This window comes from Lagenorhynchus albirostris, chromosome 15, assembly GCF_949774975.1.
Source record: "Lagenorhynchus albirostris chromosome 15, mLagAlb1.1, whole genome shotgun sequence".
Lineage (NCBI taxonomy): Eukaryota > Metazoa > Chordata > Mammalia > Artiodactyla > Delphinidae > Lagenorhynchus > Lagenorhynchus albirostris.
The window spans coordinates 86,562,828-86,580,010 of NC_083109.1; the positions used below are offsets into that span (position 1 = coordinate 86,562,828).

The window sequence follows — 17,183 nt, forward strand, 5'->3', positions numbered from 1 at the left end:
GGCACTCGGCAGTGTCATTGAGATCATGTCTGTAAAAAGCGCTGGCCGCTTCACGGCGTTACGTGAACCTCAGTGGGGTGAGTGCCTGCCATGTGGTGCGTGCGTGCGTGTGTGTACACACATACACAAACACGTGTACATGCTCACATGTACTCACACACGAGTACGGAAGCACTGAGAAAATATAAGGCTGTTTGTTCCCTGGGAGAGATCTTTTCTTACTTCCTGGCTACCTAGTAGACCAGGGAACGTTTCTTAGAGGAAGTAGCTCTTGTATTAGATCCGGCTGGAATTGTGGAAAACAGCAAAACCCCAGAAGAGAGCATCCGGGGTGACCCAGAGCTGGGGCATCTGCAAGAGGGCAGCTGCTGGCGTCTCCTGGTGCTTGCCTCAGACCTCAGCCGCCGTCCCCTCCAGCTGCCGGCCCTCAGTCTGCGGTCGGGCCGGTCCGCCCTGTGGTGGACGTGGATGAAGGGCTCCCGGCCCGGTTCCCAGGGCGCGTCCTGGGGACACCAGCTTGGAGAAGCTGCCCGTGTCCCCGGCGCCCCTCCTAGTCCCACCCGGGCCGAGCGGCACCGGCTCTCAGCAGCCTGTCTGGACCGTGGCGGGCGTGTCTGCTGGGTGCCCGGGTCAGGCTGATGACCGAGGAGGCAGGACACGCGTCTGCCCGCGACACTGGCCTCCGCGGGGGCCGGGCGCCTGTGCAGGCTTCATTTCCCTTCTCTCCAAAGTGGGGTCGGCACAGTGTCTGCCCTTCTGGGTGGTGGTTGCTGTGCACACGCGGCTCGTGGCAGGAAGCCATCGTCTCTGTCACTACTGAGCCGGTTCCCCCTTCTGTGGGACAGGCCGCCACAGGAGGGCTCGCCACCCCACGTCTGGTGTCTGGTGCACGCGTGCTGACACGGACCTCTCAGGAAGTCAGGGGGCTTCCTTCCCTCCCTGGTGGTGTGGGAAGAGCTGCGGCCGACGCCCCAGAGCTGTGTCTCTTAAGGGACGTTAGGGGCCAGCCTTGCCGCATGGGGCCTGCTTGGGGTGTTGGGGCCGAGCACGCTCACCTGTGCCCTCCCGCCGTCTGGGGCGCCGCAGCGTGGGCACAGCCTCTGCGCCCTGCCCAAGTCTGCCAGTCACGTTAGTTCTCGGACCTCCCTGCTTGCTTGGGGCTCCTGGCAGGAAAAGGAGAAGCCAGCAGTTGCTGTGAGCATGCGGCTGAGTGCAGGGGACCCCCGGCCTCCTCGCCGGGCGGAGGGAGGGCACAGCACCTGCTTGCAGTGCCCGTGTTTGGACGTGGGGTGGTGCTTGCAGCCCTCGGAGCCACTCCCTGCGGCTCTCTCCTCAGCCCCTCCTCCGTGGCCTCCCCAGAGGGAGTGCTGTTACCAGGCTTCTCAATTGTGTGGCCAATTAGAAAGGGTGGGGAGAGCAGTGACAGAAAGCACTGGGGATGAATGGACCTCTTCCGCAGACGCCTCCCTGGGAATTGGGTTCTGCGTTCCTCTCCTTGAGTGGTGGTTCCTGGGTCTTCCAGTTGCTTCCCCATCAGTGTGGGTGAGAGCCTCGGGGCAGGGACGTGGAGGCCGGGCGCCCGTGCTGCACCTCTGAGGGTGGGTGCAGACCTTCAGGGCTGACGGCCGCTCCAGCTCGGCCCTGAGCCTGTTGGAGTTGCTTCACTTTCCAGACCGTGGCTGCCTGGCCTCTGTACCTGAGAGCAAGCCCCCTCCCGCTAAGGGAGAATCTGGTCCATGCTGGGTCCAGAGGGAAGTCTGGTCTCGCTGGCAAACGCCGTGGGGTTCCCGGCTGTGCCAGGGGAACCCCAGGTGTGGGATCACCACCTAGCAGTGCCCTTGGCCTCGCCCAGGCTCGTGTGAGGACGAGCCAGGAGCTGTATGTGGAAGCCCATGGCTGCAGTTGGTACTTGGGGGACTTAACTGCCCAGAGGGCTTCCCTGGTGGGCTCTGTGCTGTGTGACTCCTGTGGGGTCACCACTCGGCAGTCTGTCCGCCCAGCTCTTCTCCAGCTCAGTGAGTGTAAAGGGCGCCCGTCGGGCTTTCACCGCAGGCTCGGGCTTGGCGGGTTGGAATGGGGACCATGCTCCGTATTTCCTGTACTTCCTACTGGCGCCCCAGCGCTGCCGATGCTGCTGGCCGAAGGACCACACTGAGCAGCAGCAGCTCGTCTTCCTTGGTTTCCTGTTCCGTCGTGTGGAGAGAGGCCTGCTCACTCCTTTGCCGTCAGTACCTTGCGGGAAGGTCCTTAAAGCACCATGAGCTCCCTGGAGGGAGGGTGGAGGAATTTTCTATAGGAAGATGGCCTTTGTTCTGTTAGGGGTCATCAGTCTCTTGCTTTTGTCACCCTCACTTCCGGTGGACACACACAGGTGTGCTGCCACCTGGAGGGGCGTGTGTGTGTGTCCCACACAGGCCCTGCCATCACCAGCTGAGGACTTTGGCCGACCTCTGGGCCCTCCGTTCCACACGCAGACCCGAAGGTTCCGAGCCTCCTGATGGGCCTGCTGGTGAGTTTGTGCCCAGCTTGACCTGTAGCCGAGTCCCCAGCCTCTGACCCTGGAGGTTACCCTGCGCTCGTGTCCCAGAGACGACTCTGTCCTCGCGGGGCTCTCCAGCCCTGCTTGGGTGAGGGAGGACTCGGCTCTCACTCTGGTGCCCCTTCACGCCCATCTGTACAGCAGGCAGTATAGACGCCGTGCTGGTGGAACGTGTGCAGTCTGAGGTTGCACTGGCAAAGACACCTGGTTTGGTCCTGGTGGCTCCGGAGGGGAGAGCAGTGGAGCAAGGTGGCTGGGAGGTCGGGGGGCAGAGTGTGGGTCCGCAGCGGCTCTCCTGGGCCAAGGCCGCCCCCCGCCCCCTTTGCCCGGGAGAGCCCCGGGCGCTGCCCTGTCTGCTGAGGAGGGGCCGGGGCTCCCATCCTGCCGCCGCAGCCAGCTTGTGTTGTCTCCTCTCAGCAAGACGAGACGCCATTAATATTTCACACCCAGACTGTTTTCTTGCATGCTTTGCATTTCCATATTTAAAATGCCATTTACATATTCATGGGCCTTTTAAATAAGTTTTTATTGTTAAGGCATGTGGAAGTGGATAAAATGTGAAACTCCCCCTTTTAGTCAAGCACTGGAAAAAATGTTCATCCCCAGAATGACATCGATTTCTGAGTGGTTAGCTCGGTAGCAGTGGCTGCAGGAAGATTACCGCGGGAGGCTGCGTGTCCGGCTCCATCTGGCCCTCCCCGCAGCGTGCAGACACCGGGCTGGGCAGGCCTGCGGCCCTTTCGCGCTTGTGGGTTTCTCCTGGTTTGGACCACGCCTTCCACCTGAGCTCCGACGATGTCATCTGTTTCCCTTTGGTGGTAGAATGCTTGGTTAGGACGTGGCCGACCCTCTCTCCGAGGCGCACCAGGCAGCCTCTGGTGGGTGGATCCAGGCACTTCCGAGAGTGCACCGCACTCTCCCACTTCCCTCCTCCTCATTTCTGGCGTCAGAAGTGCCCTGTCCCTGACTCCAGCTTTGGCCTTGTATTGGAGGCAGCTTGGTACAGGGAAAGAGCCCAGCCCCCAGTGAGATGGCGGCTGTTCCTGGCTCTGCTGCCACCAGGCGTGGGGCTTGGACAGAGCCGGCCAGCCTGTCCGTGCCGCAGTCCCCGTCTGTGGGAGGGGCAGCAGCACCTGCCCTCCTCTCCGTGCAGGGTCAGTACCATGGTCACTGAGGGTGTGCGAGGTGCTGGCCTGGGGCTGGTCGGAGAGCTCCTGGTCTTCCTGTTTCTTTGTGTCTGGGCACCAGCGAGTTTGGCCAAGCCTTTGCTTCCATAGTGTGTGGGTGGCAGGGAGCCGGTTGGACAACCTGAGGACTGACCGGAACGGGAGGCCCTGGAGGGGCATCTGTGGGCTGCCTGCCAGCCTTGGGGTCTGGGGTGGGTCTGACCTTATGCCAAGCATAGCTCCTGGAAGTGGCCAGGTGCTTCAGGGCCGTGGAGGGCTTTTGACCCCTCAGAGGTGTAGCCGTGATGGCCTGCTGTGTGGCTTGGTGTGTTGCAGAGGAGCTGATGGAGGGCTTTTCGGAGTCCAAGTAATAGAGCACCAGCCTGGACGGTCCTCGGAGACCCAGGGAGACTGCGGCTTGTTCAGACCCAGACTACAGAACTCTTGACCTTAACATGAAATTTTATTGTCTCAGAGAGGCCTTTCTAAGTGGTAAACAAAGTCAAAATCAAATGTCATAGTCTGGTTTTTAAAAGGTCTTTAAATATGTCTGTGAACTTCCGACCATGAGATCTAAGCCACCAGGCCACATCCCACCCTCACAAATCCCGGGCACTGCCCGCACCGCTTTGCTTTCTTGGAGATGGGCTGAGTGAAGGTGTGCCGGTGAGGTCTCCGATGGCAGCCCTCGGGGGTAAGTCGCTTTTCCTGTTGTCTGAAGAGGGTGGCAGGTACCGTCGGCTTTTGTCAGCGTGGCCAAGTGGAGGGTTGGCCTCCAGCTACCAGGACGTCGCGGACAGCAGTGTCAGGGGTGTGGCTCCCCAGCTGCAGGTGTTGCATCTCTCCACGCGGAGACCCTCAGGCGGCACATACTGGAACACCCTGGGTGGATTTCTTGTGGCTGGTGGGGGCTCTCAGGATGTATCTTTTGCTCCTGCCCAGCCTCTGGTGGTGTTTGAATGACAGCTTCTCCCAGCGCGTTTGTTTTTTTCCCCACACACTCAGGGCTCTGGGCCGTCGCCAGTGGCTGGTTCCAGAGACCAGAGACAGGCCCAGAGCTGGGGGACCAGGTTACACTCCCAGGACCACGGACCCTATGGGCCAGGGGACACTGGCCCCATTGGCTGAAGGCAGAGGGGACCTCTGGGCACACCTTCCTTGGCGAGCCTCGGACCGCAGACCTGGGAACGCGGAGGAGGAAGGGCTGCCCTGTGTGCAGCGCTGGGGGGGCTTTGGGGCTGTGATTGCTGTGGAGTGAGGTGACGGGCCTCAGCTCAGATCTGGCCGTGCTCCTCACTCAGGCTCGCCCAGCGGGCAGGCGGCTCTGGGCGGTGCGTGACGGCTGCTGCGCGGGCTGCTGTCCAGGGTGCGGGGATGAGCAGCCTCCTGTCCGCTCGGTCTCCATCACCTCCTCCCGCCCCGCCCCGCCCTGCCCTGCCCCGTGCTGGCCCATCCACCAGTGGGAGGAGGGCCTATCTATCTGTCTGTCTGTCCGGGCCTGGGCTTTGCAGCCTGTTGCTGAACGTGGGCCCCAGGTGTTCAGCAACAGGCTGTGGGCCCGGGTGCGTCCACATCTTCAGCTTCTCGGCACCTCGGCTGCTTTCCCATTTGGAAAGCCGGGGGATGGTCCCTGCTGCACCGGGTCCTTGGGGCGCCGGAGCTGGTGGAGCTCCCGGCATCTCCAGGTGCCCAGGGGTAGCAGCCATTGTCGTCTGAGGAGTAGCATCTGTGGTCTCCGGGTCCCCACGTTGCCTCAGCCTGCTTCCTTGTCTGCAGCGAAGGGCGGACTCACTTTTCCTTGGGCATCTTAGGAGGTCGAGCGGGCGCAGCCCCGCGTGGAGTTGGTGCTGCCTGGGCCGCGGGGTGGGAGGAGGCCGTCGGCTGGTCCTCTGGGCGGCCTCCCCCGGCCTGACCCTTCCTCAGCGCGGCCGAGCCGTGCACCACCTCGCAGGGGCGGTTTCCTTCCATTGTGTCAGTGGGATCTCTCTCTGGCTGGGGGCCCTGCATCAGGCTGAGTGGGTGCCAAGTGTGTGCCCGTGAGCCCCAGCTGGAGCCGGGCTGACGGGACGGAGGGCAGGACGGCCTAGTGACGGGAGTGTGGAGGGAGAGCTTCCCTCGGCGGTGGGTGACCTGCGCCCGGCCCCTCTTCTCTTCTCGGAGCCTGTGTGGAGGCAGCCCACGTTCTCCCACTCCCGCAAATGCTTGTGGGACGCTGGTCACAGGGAGCTGCTCCTGGAGGTGGCTCAGGGCGTCCCGCTCCCTGTGTCGTCGGCGCGACGGCCACCCTGCGCTCTGTGGGGACGGACACAATGCGCAGGGGTCTTGGTGGCGGCAGCGGCCGTCAGGACTGGTACCGCGCCGAAACCGTGTGGGGCCCAGCTCGGTCCCTGCGTGGCTGTCCCTCTGTGGGACCTCGGCGGTCCCTGGAATGTAGTTGGGAAACTGCCGACCCAAGGAACTTCCTGTTTCAGGTTTCGGGGCCAGGGCTTGGCCCTGTGGGTCAGATCCCAGAACCTTCGGGAAAAGCGCGCCTTTTCCTGCTGAGGGTTTAGATGTCGCCAGGTCACAAGTCTTCCTTCCCCGGGAAGAGATGGAGTTGATGAGCTATGTTTGCAGTGTCTGGACCCAGGCAGGGCAAAAGATGATTTGTACAAGTTGCAAAAAGGAGAGGAAAGGGAATGTGTGGAGCCAAGTCAGATCCTTAATCCACTTCGTGACGATTCTGTCGGAGAACAGAGAACAGACGTGGTCTCAGCACCCCCAAGGAAGAAAATACCATCTGGCAAGAGGGTGCCTGGGTTACCACCATCCTTGGGAAGCAGACAAAATCTTCTTTACTGGCTCCTGCAAAAGGGGCGTTAGAATCTAGGTTTCCACAGACATTTGGACAAAAGCAGAAGTGAGTAATCTCTGAATGTTGTTTACTGTTGGACGAAGGAGATGCTGAAAGGACCCTTTGTTTGGCCCGCTGACTTTCGGTGCCTTGGAACTTTTGCTCCCTGGTCTAATTGGAAGGGATTAGGGGGGCCCAGCCCAGGGAAAGCAGTGTCTCCCTTGTAGCAAGAGCCAGCGCAGACGGTCAGGCCCTGCATCCGCTGTCTGCTGAGGTTGGAGGTGGGGTCCCCGTGCCTGAGGCTCAGGCTTCCTGCGCCCCAGCCTCATGCTCAGGGCTCCCGTCCAGCAAGGGTCACAGCCTCTTACTGACGCTCCTCTCAAGCTTCCTGATACTTTGTGTGAACTTGAGAAGCCCTGAGCCAGAGAACTTCCTCCTTGGCCGTGAAGCCCAGCCGCTGCTGGCTCGTGTCAGAGAACAGGCCGAGGAAAGCACACACGTTGATCCCCACGTACGTGTGCGCAGCAGTTCTCCGATGTCGTCAGGCGGTCCCGGTGCACTTTCCTGCCTTGTTCGGCAAATGGTAGCAGTCCGGTCCTCTCGCCCTCAGTGGCTGCAGGACCTCCACCCTCCACTCTCCCAGGGAGGCGGAAGGGGGCGGGACAGGGATGAGATGGAGAGCGGGGAGGGCCCTGCTCTCTGAGGACCCTCTCTGCGGCCCGGGGGCCTGGCACAGTGGCTGGGAGCTCGTTCTCAGGCAGCCTGGTGGAGAGCAGGGGCCTCCAGGAGGCATTGCTGGGCGTCAGGTTGGGGTTGTGCCTCTGAGGGGCTCCACATCCTGTTGTAAAACCGGGGAGGACAGAGTCGGGACAGCGGCCGCGCCGTGTGCTCCTCTCACTTGGTCCTTGCCCTCGCCCTGCGCGGTAGGCACAGTGCCCCTCATTTCACACCATTGCCCCACGGCCGTGGATTCGTTCACGGTGGAGTCGGGCTGTGAGCTCGGGTGTGCCCATCTCTGAAGCACGCGCTCTCCTGTCCACTGGCCCCTCGTCGGGAGGTGCTTTTTCACGCTTGGTCGCCTGGATTGCCCCTGAGGGTCGTGAGGCCCCACTTCCTGACCTTTTCTAACACTGAGGCAGAGGAAGGCAGCTCTGCGCACGCAGCGGGGAGTGGTGTAGCTGAGGCTGGGCGGTGTCGGTCAGCCCGCCTGTGCCTCCTCGTCCTGCTGCGCAGCGTGGTCCTGCCCCTCCTGCCCGGGGACCGGCTCGAGAACTGGGAAGGTGGGTTTGTGTGTGGTACAGTCTGGCTGTGCTTCCCAAATGCCAGAATCGCACAGGGGCCCAGCTGGCTGCTGAAGAATTGCGCGGAGGAAACAGCCTGAAAGTGTAGATTCTTGGGACTCACCTCCACGGATTTGGATTTAGGACTGTTTGCTAAACATATTCGCCCTTTATTAGCACGCTGTTTACTCGTGTCCATGGTGAGCGCACACGTGTGGTCGCTGGGAGCTGATGGACGAGCGTTGAGCACCTTGCCTCCCGGAGGCCGGACGCCGGGCCTCCGCGGGTTGACCACCCCCGCGCTCCTGCGGCAGCCGCGTGCTCACTTGTAGCCTCAGGACTCCTTTCCTCCAAACAGCTGCTTTTGTTTGCAGGGCTCATATCTGCTGATACTCACCATTTGGGGAAATTAAAACAAATACTAAAAATTTATTTACAATTATATTTATACTATGATCTCATTAAACAACTCATTACCTCTTAATAGGAAGTGTACTTATGAGAAGTGTATTTTCTAAAACAAGAATTTAGGGAGGAGAATGACATTGTTTGACATTTTTACGAATCTCTACTGTCTGTGGAATAGCAGCCGTCTCATGTCTGCTCTGCATCTAGCCTGGTTGAAGAGCATGAGGTACCTGCTCCCGCACAGACCTGTGGTTGGGGGAGGGAGGCCCTGGGTGGCCTACAGCGCCCAGGGTGCTGGTGTTGGTGGATGGGGGGGGGTTGGAGGAATGCGGGCTCACTGTGCTCTGACGCTCACGGAGGCTGGCTTGTCTTTCCACGTGGTGTCCCTTTGAAATCTTGATGGGAGTTTGGAGGGTGTTCTGTGATGTTCCTCCATCTGAAATTCAAGGATACCAGTCATTAAACGTTGGGGAAGATTTCCCCAGTTGTGGTGTTTCTGGGAAGGAGTTCACGTCTCACAGCAAAGGCCAGTTTTGCCGTGTGTCGGGGTGGCTGGAGGGGGTGTCTCCGGTCCTCAGCAGCAGAGCTGGCTGTCCCTCCAGCTGTCCTTGTTCCGGGTGGTCAGGGTGGGAGGCTGCCTGGCTCCGGGTTGCTTCCCACCTGATTTCTCGTGATGTTAAGAACCGGGGCAGGGCTTCCCTGGTGGCGCAGTGGTTGAGAGTCCGCCTGCCGATGCAGGGGACACGGGTTCGTGCCCCGGTCCGGGAAGATCCCACGTGCCGCGGAGCGGCTGGGCCCGTGAGCCATGGCCGCTGAACCTGCGCGTCCAGAGCCTGCGCTCCGCAACGGGAGAGGCCACAACAGTGAGAGGCCCGCGTACCGCAAAAAAAAAAAAAAAAAAAAAAGAACCGGGGCAGCCTTATGAGGCTCTCTGCAGTGCAGTGGGGCCTCCATGTGCCCAGAGAGTGACCAAGAATAGCCTTAATGAGAGGGGACAGGGCCTCCCCAGAGACTTTTACCGCTGCTGGGCTTACTCAGGCTCACGCAGTGTTTAAGTGGGCAGGTTTTTCTTTACACTGTGGTAGATAGAGAGGCCGAGTTCTTGTCAAATATTTACATCTTTCACCCAAGTAAGAAACTAGAGGCTTTCCCGCCGAGATTAGGAACGAGTCAGGGGTGTCCAATTTAACTTCATACCGGAAGTCCGCGAATGCAGTAAGACAAGGAATAGGAAGTAAAAGGTGCACAGTGGGAGGAAGGAAGAAATAAAACAGTCTTTGTTTGCAGTTGACATGATTGCCTAGGTATAAACATCCCAAAGAATCAAGCAAAAAGCTCTTAGAACTAATAAGCGATTATAACAAGGTTGCAGGACACAAGGTCAATATATACAAGTCAATGAACATTTAGTGTGAAATTTAGAACTTTGTATCATTTACATTAGCACCAAAAACAAACAAACAGAAATACTTAAGTATAAACCAAACAAAACACGTACAAGATCTAATGAGGAAAATTATAAAACTCTGGTGAAGGACATCAGAGATCTGAATGAGTGCAGAGCGAGCCCACGTTCATGGATAGGAGGACTGCGTGTTGTCATCGTGTCAGTTCTTAAAATGCCCTATAGGTCGAAAACAGTCCCAAGCAAAATGTGGGCAAACTTCTTCTAAAGTTTGTATGAAGAGCGGGAGACCCAGAAGAGCCAGTACAATGTTGAAGGAGAACAAAGTTGAAGGACCGACACTCCCCGACTCCACAACTTCCTGTAAAGCCCCAGTAACCAGGACAGTGCAGTGCTGGGGAAGGAACAGACAGCCAGTTTCATGGCACAGAATAGGGAGCCAGAAACAGATCCCATGAACAGAGTCAACTGCTCTTTGACGAAAGAGCAAAGGCAACACAGTGGAGCCAAGAAAGTCTCTTCAACAAAGGGCGCTGGAACACCTGGAAGTCCACATGCTAAACAAACAGGTGAGTCTAGACACAGACCTTATGCTTTCATACAGATTAACTCAAAATGGACTGTGGACCTAAACGTAACGTGCAGAACTACGGCTGTCCTAGAAGGTGAAGGAGCAAGTGTGGCTGACTTTCGGTTTGGCAATGACTTTCTAGATGCGACGTCAGAAGCACAGTGTGTGAAAGAAAAAGTTGGTAAACGGGACCTCATTAAAACTATAAACTTTAGCTCCATGAAAGATGCTGTTCAGAGAATGAAAAGACAGACCACAGACCGAGAGAAAACACAGTTGACAGCGCAGGGGTTAATTCACGTATGACTTATAGTCCACATCCTCGGGTTCAGCCGACCACAGACTCTGTAGTATTGTGGTATTTACTGTTGAGAAATATCCGTGTGGAAGTGGGCCTGTGCAGTTCAAACCTGTGCTGTTCAAGGGTTACCTGTATTTGCAAAGCACGTGTGTGATAAAGGACTGGCACCCAAAATATACAAAGAATTCTTAAAATCCAAAAGGAAGAAAACAGCCCAATTACAGAATGGGCGGAAGATTGAACAGACGCCTCACCAAGGAAGATAAACAGATGGCGAATAAGCATATGAGAAGGTGTTCCTACATCACGTGTCGTCAGGGAAAAGCAGGTTAAAACAACAGTGAGATGCCACCGTACTCCTGCTAGAATGGACAAGATTGGGAGCGCCGGCGACACCGAATGCCCCCGAGCGCGCGGAGCAGCAGGCCTCGCCGACGCTGGGGGGAGTGCAGCGCGGTGCAGCCGTCTTGGAAGACAGTGTGGTGGCTTCGTACAAAAGCAAACGTGCTCTTACCGCGCAATCCAGTACTCGCGTTCCTTGGTATTTACTCAAGGGATGTGAAAACTTAGGTCCACATAGAAACCTGTACACAGGTGTTTCTATCAGTTTTATTGATGAATGCCAAAACTTGCAAGCAACCAAGGTGTCCTTCAATAAGTGAGTGGATAAACTGATGCATGTAGACAGTGAAAAGAAGTGAGCTATCAGGCCATGAAAAGACATGGGGAACCGTAAATGCGTGTTATTAAGTGAAAGAAGCCGACATGAAGGCCCGACATAGTGTGTGGTTCCAACTATATGACAGTCTGGAGAAGGAAAGGCTACGGAGACAGTTGGGAGACGGGGAGGGAGGGGGGAGTAGGTGGGGGGCAGACGAGTGTTTTGGGCAGTGAAACTACTGTGACATAGGAATGGTGGCTACGTAATGTGTATTTGTCAAAACCTGTTGAATGTACAAGCCAAGAGGTGAAGCCTAATGTGAACTGTGCACTTCAGTTAATAATAATGTAACAGTGTCTGATCATCAGTTGTAACAAACGTCCTGCACTGCAGAACCCTGACACTCTGCTTAGTTTTCTGTAAACCTGCAACTGCTCTAAAAATAATGTCTATTACTTTAAAACAAACAGAAACCAAGCGAGATGGACCTAGAGAAAGAGCTACCCCGGCAGTCAGGGTCTTGAGACAAGTGCAGGTGGATTTGCCCTTTGTTCCGAGTCTGTCCAGTTTTCCTGGCGCCCTGGGGGCGTGAGGAGAGGACCACGCTGGGGCAGCAGGGTGCATTCTGGCTCAGGCCTGTGTGGGCGGGGGCCGTAGGTCTTTGGCGACTGCCAGTTACCATCTCCGTGGAAGTGGATCCACTTGACCAGAGAGGCGGGAATGAGAACGGCTGTCAGTCTTGTACTTCCTGGCCCACTGTGACGTCACTGCCAGGGTCCAGGGAGGAAGTGGAGGGGTTGCAACCACACAGTACAGGAAGCCCCCGGGGAGTGAGGTATGGGGTAGGGGACATACCTGAGCTGCTCTGCCATCACCCAGGCTGGCGCCGGCAGGAATGTTCCAGGCCCCCTGTGTGAGCGTGAGCTGGGGGACTCCAGCGGTGCTGCCCTTGAGCTGTGCAGGGCCCCCTGGGACGGGGCTCAGCAGGGAAGGAGGGATGGAACTTCGAATTTTAAATCGGTTTAAATGCCTTTCAATTTGAAGCCTCGATTGTTCCTTCTCTGTTCCTGTTGGAGAGCCAAGGATGTTTAGTATTCTCTCATTTCTGTGCTCTGCTAATTTTATTGTCTTTCTATATTTTCTTGCCATAAATATAACAGATTTTATTCTGTATAAACCATTTTTAATATAGCCTCTCGTAAAAGCCAGAGGAATGAAGGGGATTATGCCTTGGCAGCCCTCAATACGAACGCTTGCCCTTGCATTTTTAAGCCTTTGGGCCAGGCCGCCTTGGAGCCTTCCTGAAACAGCCCTCAGCGTGGGCCCTCGGAGGTGCTCCTGCTGTGTGCACCTTCCGGTGGCCATGGGGGACCCGGCAGTGGGAGCCATCACCTGCTTTCCCCTTCAGAAGCTCACGGTGCAGCAGGAGATGGGGCCCAACTGTATGAGCTTAGGTTTGGAAAAGCGTGGAGTCTGGGGAGGGGTGGTTCTCTCCGGGTCACCCTGTGGACCAAGGTCCTCCTTTCCCGGACATCCTGTCCACGCAGAGAGACTCACTTCTCCGTTGCGGGTGCCCCATGGCTGGGCTCGAGCGTCTCTCAGCTCTGTCCACTCCGTCGCCCACCCGTTGATGGGCTGACCTAGGGGAGGCCCCTCCCAAGTGAGGCTGGAAGAGAGGAAGGAGCTCTCTCGCTCGGAGCCACCTGGGTCTCTGTACATCTCGGCCCAGGACTTGGGGTGCCCAGGAGGGGGCCCTGGAGGCTGCTGGCTCAGTGCAGCGGGGAGTCCCGGGTCTCCTCCACTGGAGGCGGGGAGGCGGGCTCTGAGGGCTGCGCGTGGTCTGGGGGGTGCCGTCCTCTGGGAGAGCTGCCCTGGAGGGGCCGTGTTGGAGCAGTTTCGTGATCTGTTTAAATATCCCTGACTTTTGGGGTAATTACTCCATAAAGTATCTTATCATTCATTGTAAAATAGGTTTCAAAAAAAGTTTCCAGCGAGTTAATCTGGTCCTCCGAGACGGTGCTGCGTTTCACGCGCAAGTACCCCTCGTGCCACCTGCAGCCACCACGACGCTCGCAGGCGCTTTGGCTTCCTCCCGTCCCCGCGGCTCTGTCTCCCACACACACACAGCTCATGCCCTCTCTGTGACGGCCCTGGACTCGGCAGGCAGAGGTGGGAGCCCGCCTCCTCGGGTACCAGGAGGGAGAACGGGAGGCATCCAGGGTCCGGCCCCCGACACACGTGGAGTGTGTGGGTACCTGCCGCACCCCCCCCCCGGTGGGGGCTCAGGAGAGGGCCAGGCAGTGCCCAGGCAAGCCTGGCAGGATTAGACGCTGTGCCCGCACCCTGGTAGAGAGCCTGCATGCCCCGGGGCTCTCGCGCTAACTCGGGGGGCTGTCGTGGTACGGGGTGGGGGGTCGCTGTGGGGTGGCGCTGTCCTGTGCCCTGAAGCCCCGGGCTTGGCCTCCCGCGGTGAAGAGGCTTCTTCATTCCTTTGCGGTGCCCGGATGCTCTGGAGGTCGGGCCCGAGACGTGGGTGTGCTGTGAGTCCCCTGTGACCGCCCATCTGCCCCTCTGACCGCGGTGGCTGCAGACAGGACCCTGGGGGAGGCTGTCGGCCAGGCCCCTGCAGGCTTTCTAGGGACCACAGAACTCCATTTGTTTCTCCGATCGTGAGCCGCTCGTCCTGCCGTGTCTGCTGTGCTTGTCTCCTCTTGTCACGGGGTCGGGGGTGTCTGCCTAGTCGTCCCTGTGCAGATGGGACTTCTGGAGGTGCCGGGTGACCCTGCATGCTTTCCTCCCCGGGTGAGAGGAAACACCTAGGGTTTCATGTTCTAGAGTTTTGTTTACTTGACTCGAGCAAAGTTTTCCTTGGCATCCTCGTCATGGGCGGGTAGCAGCAGGGGTGTTGCCAGACAGGAGTGACCGGTACCTCACGGAGCGCTCTGGAAGCAGAACACACGGTCCTGCGGACGGAGCCCTGTACCTTTCTGCACCTGTGGAAGCACAGTCCACATCCCAAGGTCAGACCTGGCCCTGCTCCTGCCGGGCCTTGTGTGTGCGTCTCCTCCGCCCTTTCCGCCTGGCAGGGCGGGGGCCCCGCCAGCTTGCCGCTTCTGAAGGGGTCCTGCCAGGCCTGCCGTGGAGATGCTGCCGTTCCGTCCCTGCGCTTTTGGCTCTCGAGCCGAGTTCCCTCTGGCTCTGGGCCTAGAAAGATCGTCAGAGCACTGCCTGCCCCAGGTCTGTTTGGACCCCTGCGGGGCCTCTCCTATCTGTCTTCCTGGAGCAGGCGGGGGTGGGGTGAATGTGTTGCCTGCACTCTGGCCGGTGGGTCAGTGCCAGGCAGCACTTCCCCTCCCCCGTGATCCTAGACGCCCTGGAGAAGAGGCCACGAGAAGGTGTCATGCTGCCCCTCCACTGGCATCTGCTGGCTCCCTCCTGGCTTCCTGTGGACGCAGGTCCCTGGGGAAGGGGATCAGTGGGGAGGGAGAGTGGGGTTAGCAGCACCGGGCCCGAGCAGTCGCCTCCTTCTGGGGCGACGGTGGATGGCCCTCCTCCTCCCTGGCCAGGAGAGCCCGGCGGCCAGCGGGGACTGGGGTGAAGGGGGTGGTCCTGGAGGAGCCGGCTGAGGGCCCCAGCAGCTCCCCATGCTGCTCCTGGAGTTCAGGGGACACAGGGGCTTCAGTGCCAGGCAGGCAGCCCAGCTAGTAGCCCTGGGAGTTAGTTAATTGGAGTGACCGTGCTGGGACTTCGGTTGGCCACCGACCCGGCGTGGCCGAGGCTCCAGGCCAAGCCCTCAGCCCTCTCTCTGATGGAGGTTAATTGTGTTCTGTTGTTTCCAGCAAGTCCCATATCAAACACGACCTGAGAGGCCTCCACGCCTGCTCTAAGGACTCATGATTAAACGCTGCCATTGGAGAGGCCATCCAGAGCTGCTCCTGACTGTCATTCTCTCGAAGTGGCTGCTTGGGCTTTGGTTGTGAGTCCTTTCCTGATGAGCGGTTTGTTCTACGCGAGCTGGACGGCCTGGGGCCTGGCCTCTACCTCCCCGCCCCTGGCCCTGGGAGGGACCAGGGTCACATCGCAGACAGTAGCCTGGCACTTGGGGCTCAACAGCTGATGACTCTGCCAGTTTTCAAGCAGAGCCATTTGGTGAGATGAGCCGGGCTCCCGGCTGCAGGAAGTGGTGGAGCCAGCTGAGGACAAACGCGGCTCAGTTACAGAAGCGTGAAGTGATTAGTCTGGGATCAGAGAGCTATCAAGGATATATGCAGACTGGAGCAAGCATCTGGCTTCCCGAAAAGCACTCGGGGAGAGCAGCCGCTTCTCGGGTCCAAACCCGGTCTCGCATTTACTGTGAATTTATTGAAGTAGGCTCAGCGCATTCTTGCATCTGATGAGCGTGACTAAAAATGCATTTTATTTACTGAGTGCCTGTCGTGGGTCAGGAACTCAGCAGGCACTGGCTGTAGTTATCACAAACGGCGCCGAGGGTGGGCCTGTTCTTAGTCTTCAGGTGCGAGTTAGAGAGTTGAAGCCGCACGGCCAGTGCAGGGACGGTTCAGGGCAGTTCCAAGGCCGTCCGTTCCCCTCTGTCCTGCTGTCTTGACCGGTGCTCCCAGGGCCAGTGTGTCCTCGAGGGCAGTGGGGCTCGTGGGGACCCAGCACCCTTCAGACTTTGCTGTCCCCACTGGGCCTTTTTCTTGGCCCAGCTCCTTGGGAACTTGGCCCCCAGAGCCACAGTGACTGGCCTGTTGTCCAGGCCTCTCCCCAGAGTGCAGCGGGCATGGCTGCAGGGCTCCTCTCCCCCGCCGTCCCCGTCCTCCTGCCCTGGCTCCTCCTGCCCTCAGCAGACCCCCTCCCCCACGGCTCCGGCGGGGCTGGCTCCTGGACACCTCTGTCCTCGCCCGCCGTCCCGGCCTGTGCGGGCCACCGGCGCTGCCGCCTTCTCCCTCCTCCTGGAGGGGAGGGTCCGTGAAAGGCGTCTGGTGCCACCTTCCGTTCTGGGCACCGTGCTCGGGGTTAATTCCAGAGTCCTGACCGGCGGTCCAGGCCTGCCCCTGCTGGCCTCTCTGTGCAGGTTTCTGGGCCCCTGGTAGCTGAACTAGGTGCCCCCGCTGTGCTCCCAGGGCTCCCCCTGTGTGACCTGCAACACCTTCAGGAACCACCTGTTGCCCATGTCGCTGTCCCACCACGTCCACGTTGTGGGCACGGAGGGGGCAGGGCACGCCTTCTCCTTGGTGTCCCCCCTCCCCCCCCACAGCCACGCAGAGCACGTGTCTGCTGCAGCAGTGGACCCATGGCCCCCGCTGGACAGGGGGTTACCGGTGGCACAGGTGTTAACGCCTTCCCCAAGGGAGGGAACGTTGGGGGAGCCCCTGAAGCAGGGGTTCGGGAGTCCTGGCCGCCCTCCTGTGCTCTTCCCTGGAAACACAGCCCTCGGGCCAGCCTTTGTGAGGCCCACGTCATTACTCACGTGGACCCCTCTACTACAGAGCCTTCATTTTAATTCAGTGTTCCTTTGAAATGCCCTGTTAGGCACACAGTGACACAGTTCGTCAGCCTGTTTGCCCGGCAGTGTGAAGCAGGGGTTGTCTGTCTTGAGGTCTGTGGTTTCTAGTGAAGCCCCCCCGAAGGCGGGCAGTGTGGTTGCCGTCCCGCCTGGCAGCGCACGCTGACGGCTGCGTGGGGCTGAGGAGGTGCTGGGCACTGTTGCTCGCGGCACCACCACTTCCCCGCAGAAGTAACTTGCTAACCCTGCGTGTTTAAAAGCTGTGAGTGGCAGTCGCAGGTGGGCTTCAGGAGCTGTCCTGGGCCTTCTCACGCCTGGGTTTTCAGAGTGGAGGCTGCGCCTGGCGTGGCCTCGCACTCGGCGCCTCGAAGGGTCCACACGCACCGAGGTGGTCAGGACTGTTTCACGTCGCCGCTCACCCCATCCCTCGCCCTGTTCCTGACCCAGCCTTGGGCAGGAGCGGGCACTCCTGCTGTCCCAGGACCCTCCAGGGTCCCCGAGCGTGTGCTC

The 17,183-nt window shown here is 59.0% G+C and overlaps 1 protein-coding gene across 5 annotated transcripts in view; it reads left to right on the forward strand.

Annotated features, from left to right (window-relative positions):
* MAD1L1 (mitotic arrest deficient 1 like 1) overlaps positions 1-17,183 on the forward strand; it is a 312,047-nt gene that overhangs the window by 82,995 nt on the left and 211,869 nt on the right. The window lies entirely within an intron of this gene.